The following is a 6,173-nucleotide window of genomic DNA, read 5'->3' on the forward strand; positions in this document are numbered from 1 at the left end:
GCCTTGAACCCACAGAGATCTGCTGCTTCTGCCTCCTGGATGCTGGGGTTAAAAACGTGTGCCACCCTGCCTGGCTTAAGAATGAATAAACTGAATTTTACCAAATGTAGCAATCCATTTTGCACAGAAAGGTGAGAAGGTGCCTCACAGGCCAGGAACACACTTTCTGGCCTGCTATCCAGAATATACATCAAACTCCTACAACATTAAAAAAAAAAAAAAAAAAAAAAAAGACAAGCTGCCCAGTCCAAAACAGATATCTTCATTTCTTCAAAGATGACACTTACGTACTGACATGGCCAGTAAGCACAGGAGAAAGAAAATTCTCAACACCATTGGCCATCAGAGAAATGCACGCCGAAATCCCAGGATGGGATTCAGGAAGTAGCAAGGTTAAGTCAAATTCAGAGATGCTGAAGTCAGGCATCAGATAAGTGGGCTACTTTGGAAAGTGGGCCCATGATTTCTCAAAATGCAAGCTTGAGGAGCATCACAGCCCAGCTCTAGGTATGACATGTCCCCACAGATCAGTCTATGAATATTTGTGGAGGCATTATTCCTAATAACCAGAAGTAGGGACAAGCCAAGTGTGGCTCACACATCCAGTGGAATATTGCTCAGCCACGCAGAGGACTGAAGAACATGTTTCCGTAAGGATTGAGTTTAAAAACATTGTGTTGTGTGGAAAGCTGGTCAGGAGAGACCAGGCATTATGTGACTCTGTTGGTGGGGCAGCAGAGGAGGACAGTGGGTTAGTGACTGCCAGGAGCTGGGGGAGTGGTGTTGTGGAGTATTTGTTTAACATGCAAAGATGTGTTGCATTTGTTTATATAAAAATGTGTTGCAATTGTTTATGTTGCAGAATATTTAACAATGTGAAGATGTCTTACATTTGTTTAACTATGTGAAGATGTGTTACATTTGTTTAACTATGTGAAGATGCGTTGCTGTTTTACCTTGCCCTCCTAAGGCACCTGACTGGTCTAATAAAAAGTTGAATGGACAATCGCGGGAGGGAGGAGTAAGTAGGGGGAGAAATTTAGGTTGGGGGAAGAAAGAAAAGAGATGCCAGGGGCCAGACAGACAGACACAGAGGAAGCAGGAAAGTAGGACACACAGAATGAAAGAAAGGTAAAAAGCCCCAGGAAAAATGCAGATGAATAGATACAGAATAAGTTAAGTTAAAAGAGCTAGTGGACAAGCCTAAGCTAAGGTGGAGCATTCGTAATTAATAATAAGTTGCCCTATCTTATTTGGGAGCTTATTTGGGTTGGTGCCCCCCAAAGAAAATAACAACCACAGAGTGGCATGGCAACGACTTAAAGATACAAGGTTTCTTTGGGAGTGATTAAAAGAGGTGAATGTTTTAGAAACTGCTGATATGTCCGTTTTAAAATGGCAAGTGTTATGTTAGGGAGTTATATCTCAGTTAAAAAGAATTTTTAAAGATCCATGTGCCCACAGTGGCTCTGCAGCAGGTATAGAGCAAGAGGAGGCATGCGTGAGCCTGGGTGCCTGTGGTGGGGAGAGACCTAGGCCAGTCCTGAGCCTGGGGTACTCTCCACCCTGAGCACTGCCAAGAAGGTTGCTGCTCGGAACTCTGGGCTGGGATCCACACCCACTAAGATGTGTCACCTGGGAAGCTGTGAGCCAGCTTGGTGTGGGTTGTTCCTGTCAGGCGTGCATGCTGGGAGACACCTGGGGCGCCAACTTCTGGGCCACCACCCGCCAGAGAGACAAGCAGCCTGCTGCCTCGCCTCCCTGTTTGCACAGCCCGGCTTCATTAGTGGGGAGGTGAGGATCTAATTTCCTTCAAACAAATGCTGGGGGTTGGTGCTTCCCTCCAACAATGAGCAGTGGCAGACGGTGAGAAATCTGCTCACACCTTCTGGGTGGGGTGGTGAGCGGCTTAGGCATGGCTGTCAGTGAGGCAAGTCCCGGGTGCCTGGCCTCGGCTTCCTCATGCCCTGACTGGAGAGGAAGAGGTGCAGCCAATCCATGCACAGTGGAGGGGGCCAGGACATGGGGTCTTCCAACAGGGCTTCCATGGGTTCCGAGTCAGGGAGCCAGGGACCTTCAGCATTTCTGGTGTGGTATAGGCAGGGATGCTCTGGCAGAGCCTAGGGGCAAGCTCGTGGCCAGAGGGAGGAAGCAGGCACTGAGGAGGTGTGGCTGAGCTGTGCTGGAGCAATGACAGCCTCTATGACTGCTACAATACAGAGCTGCCTCTGTAGGAAATAGGGCCAGGCCTGACATGGCTATGTGGGTCAGTCACAGGACATGGGTTGTACATTCCAAGACCAAAGCACATGCTTTGGGGAGATCCCTTAGGAGACTGAAACAGGGCCTTGATTAGCACACTATAGCAGGGCATCAGGCAAACTGTGACATCATTCCCCCAGGGATTGTAAGCAGTATGGAAACTCTACTACAGTCAACTGTTATCAGGTATGACATTCGGGTCCTGGAGAGGTAGCAGGAAAGACCAGCATCTTTAAGGAACCCTTCTGTGTGTGTGTTGGGAGGCAATAGCCACCCAGCTCACATGCATATAGTACCCAGGCTACCTTCTTAGTCCTCACAGCACTTTTTCATCTCAGCTCGAGGACCCAGTGCTGTGGGATGTTCTGTATGGCAAATGTGTTGCTGATTAGTCAATAAATAAAACACTGATTGGCCATTGGCTAGGCAGGAAGTGTAGGCGGGACAAGGAGGAGAATAAAGCTGGGAAGTGGAAGGCTGAGTCAGAGAGACACTGCCAGCCGCCACGATGACAAACAGCATGTGAAGATGCCTGTAAGCCACGAGCCACGTGGCAAGGTATAGATTAATAGAAATGGATTAATTTAAGCTGTAAGAACAGTTAGCAAGAAGCCTGCCACGGCCATACAGTTTGTAAGCAATATAAGTCTCTGTGTTTACTTGGTCGGGTCTGAGCAGCTGTGGGACTGGCGGGTGAGAGAGATTTGCCCTGACCGTGGGCCAGGCAGGAAAACTCTAGCTACAACCCAGAGGTGTTTTCCAGCTGGAACGATCTACCGCATACCAGATTCTACTTGAGTTAGGTGCCCTGATGCATGGGGCTGGTGTGGAGAAGTCTCTCAAACATCCATCAGCAGTTTCACTCTGTTATCTGTGGCTTCCATCAGGGCCATGGTTTCTCTGTAGCACTGATCTTCTTGGCAGATGTTCCAGGCTTGTGTGTGTGTATGTGTGTGTGTGTGTGTGTGTGTGTGTGTGTGTGTGTGTGTGTGTGGTGCACATATGTAGGGGCCAGAGATCAATGGTTGATGCCAGATGTCTTCTGAAGTGGCTCTCCATCTGATTTTTTTTTTTGAGACATTGGATCTGGAGAGCTCCAATTTGACTACGCTGGCTGGCCAGTGAGGGCCAGGGATCTACTTGTCTGTCTCCACAGTGTCAGGGCCTCCAGGAACAGAGGCTGAAGGCAGCAGGGATAAGTATGTCCTAGAGAAGGAGGAGTGAGAAAAAGAGGCTCTTTTGTGAGGGAAGGTCGGCCTGGGAGTGGCAAGTCAGACACGGCTTTAGCCCTCATGGGGGTTGAACTAGGGCAAAAGTGAGCAGCCAGACAAAGGAGTAAGTTGGTAGCGCATGCCTGTAATTCTAGTACCCAGGAGCAGAGACAGGACGATCAGAAGTTCGAGGTTATCTCCAGCTACATAGCAAGTTCAAAGCCAGCCTGGGCTACATGGGATCCTGTCTCAAAAAACAAAATAAAAATCAAAAACCTAAGTTATGATGGGTACTATTAGGACAATGCCAGGGCATTGGGGGAGAGGGACAAACTACCTGTTGTAAAGCCAGCCAGCCACAAGAACAACCAGATGCAGGCAATGGCAGGGACAGCAAAGTGCAACTTAAACCTGGGGTACTCAGACTGGGAAGCCCTAAGATGCCCAAGAATTGACTAGGATTATACAGCGCAGAGCATAAGAGGAAGGCCGGTGTCAGTTACTTCCTGTCGTCGTCGTGAAACACTGTGACCAAGGCAACTATGGAAAAGCTTATTTCGGCTTACAGTTCCAGAGAAAGTCCAAAATGGCGGGGGAGTCCTGACGGAGACCACAGAGCAGGAAGCTGAGAAATCACATGTTCAACAACCCACGGAGAGCAGAGAGGCTGAACTGGAAACGGGGAGGCTCTAGACTCCCAAGGCCTGGCAGCAGTGACACAGCATACCTCCTCCAGCATTGTGCCACCTCCTAAAGGTTCCATAATTCCCCCCCAAAAGAACCAGCCAGGGACCAAGCATTCAAATACGTCAGAGTAAGGGGGCCATTTCTCATTCCAACCATCACAGCTGGAGTGGCTCCCAAGGGCAGGAGAGTATGGAAGAGAATGATGACAGCGAAGATCCCCGGCACGATGAAAGGGATGGCCCTGCAGGTGAGCACAGGAAGTCACACACTGCCCCACCACAGCCTGAGTTACCAGCGTGTTCTCGTCTTCTTTGGGCATGCACACTGCGGGTTATCCAGGTGCCGCCTGACCTTTGTGTGTGTGCAAATGTATTACAAGGGGGGGGGTGTGTGTCACGGCACCCTGCTCTCCGCATACAGTTATGAGGACTTTGAATGGAAGGCGATAAAATCCTAGATGCAAAACTGTCAGGAAAAGGCATCGGAAGCGACGTGACAGTAGCTGTCATCAGACGTTCACAGGGAAGCCTTCTGGGAGCACTCCATTTGGTCATGGTTCCCCAGTGGGGAGGTGAGTTTTGTAGTTTTGACTTCACTTGTATTTTTTTTCCCATTCATGGTGATTTTGGTTCACTTCTTGTGTCTGGTTTTGGGGTGGTAGAAGCCTGTGGTCTTCTCTGGTAAAGCCCCCCACCTTTTCACCTTCTCCATTTTTCTATTGTGTTGTGATTTTTTTCCCTCAGTGACCCCCAAGTTGTTGTTTTTGTTGTTTCCTCTTAGGGAAAGTTGACCTTTGAGTCCAGTTGTAGTCTTATATGTCTTTTATCTCTTTGAATGGGTGTTTTGCTGACCTGAAGGCTTGCACTTTTCCATAGTCAAATCTGCCAGTCTTTTCCATTCTGGCTTCTGGGTTTTATGTCATGCTTAGAAAGACTTTTTTCACACCGAGATAAAAAAAAAAAATCACCCACGTTTTCTTCTATTACATTTTTAGATTCATTTCTGACATTTGAATTTTAATGCTTCAAGATTTTTTTTAACTATGAGAGATTTAGCTTTATTTTTCCCACGTCTCCCCTATCCCATTTGCTAAAGTACCCATCATTTCCCCCAGGTTTCTTGGCATCTTTACCAGCTACTAACCTGATGTTCATGGTCCTTTTTCCGGCTCCTCTACTTGCTCTCTCTTGTTGATGAATCTGTTCATGTTTTGAAAACTTTTGTCACGTTCATTGGGTCTTTACCATTTTTTTTTATCAAAAATTCAATTAGGATTTTGATTGGGAGAAGACTGACATCTTCTCACTGCTCGAGGCTTGACCGTCTTCTCCAACTTTGCGCCTCTTCACCAAGCTCTGAAGCTCTGCTCACGTTAGATGTTTGGCTGTCTTAGGTTTCTTCCTTTTCCGGGCATTTTTTATTCTCAGCTGCTCGTGAGAACCAGCCTCTCCCTTCTCTAGTGTCTTTAGCTGTTTAAGTTTTATGCAAACTATTGCTTTTGATAGGTTGTCTTTTTAAAAAAAAAAGATTCCTTTTATTCTATGTGTATGAGTGTTTGCCTGCTTATATGTATGTGTACCATGTGTGTACTGTGCCCATGGAGGGCAGAAGAGGGCGTTGGGTCCCTGGAACTGGAGTTACAGGCGATTGGGAGCCACCATGTGGGTGCTGGGAACCAAGCCCAGGTTCTCTGGAAGAACAGTCAGTGCTCTTAACCACTGAGCTCTCTCTCCAGCCCCACATCTGGTTTTCTTGTGGATCCTGGGGACCAAACTCAGGTCCTCATGCTTCACAGCCACTGTTTTGCAGGTTGCTGAGCCCAGGCCTGGCTTGACAGCTCTAGGAGCTATTCACCAATCATAGTTGTCTGAAGTTATGAAAATGAAAGTGTTCACAAGCCATTCCTTGCTTGTTTAGTTGGTAGCAACTTTGGTAATGGGCAGGAGAGATGCTGGGCATGCCTATATGGTGGAATGTTCTGGAAAGTATTGCTCTAGGCAGTTGCGTCCACTT

At 47.7% G+C, this 6,173-nt stretch overlaps 1 long non-coding RNA gene across 1 annotated transcript in view; it reads left to right on the forward strand.

Annotated features, from left to right (window-relative positions):
- Positions 1-4,084: 4,084 nt before the first annotated feature.
- Positions 4,085-6,173, forward strand: part of LOC128099841 (uncharacterized) — a 13,282-nt gene continuing 11,193 nt past the window's right edge. Inside the window, exon 1 of the long non-coding RNA XR_008214566.1 lies at positions 4,085-4,731. This is a non-coding gene — a long non-coding RNA (uncharacterized LOC128099841). The remainder of the gene's footprint in view (positions 4,732-6,173) is intronic.

The sequence above is a fragment of the Peromyscus californicus genome, unplaced genomic scaffold, assembly GCF_007827085.1.
Source record: "Peromyscus californicus insignis strain IS unplaced genomic scaffold, ASM782708v3 Scaffold_6__1_contigs__length_162567912, whole genome shotgun sequence".
NCBI lineage: Eukaryota > Metazoa > Chordata > Mammalia > Rodentia > Cricetidae > Peromyscus > Peromyscus californicus.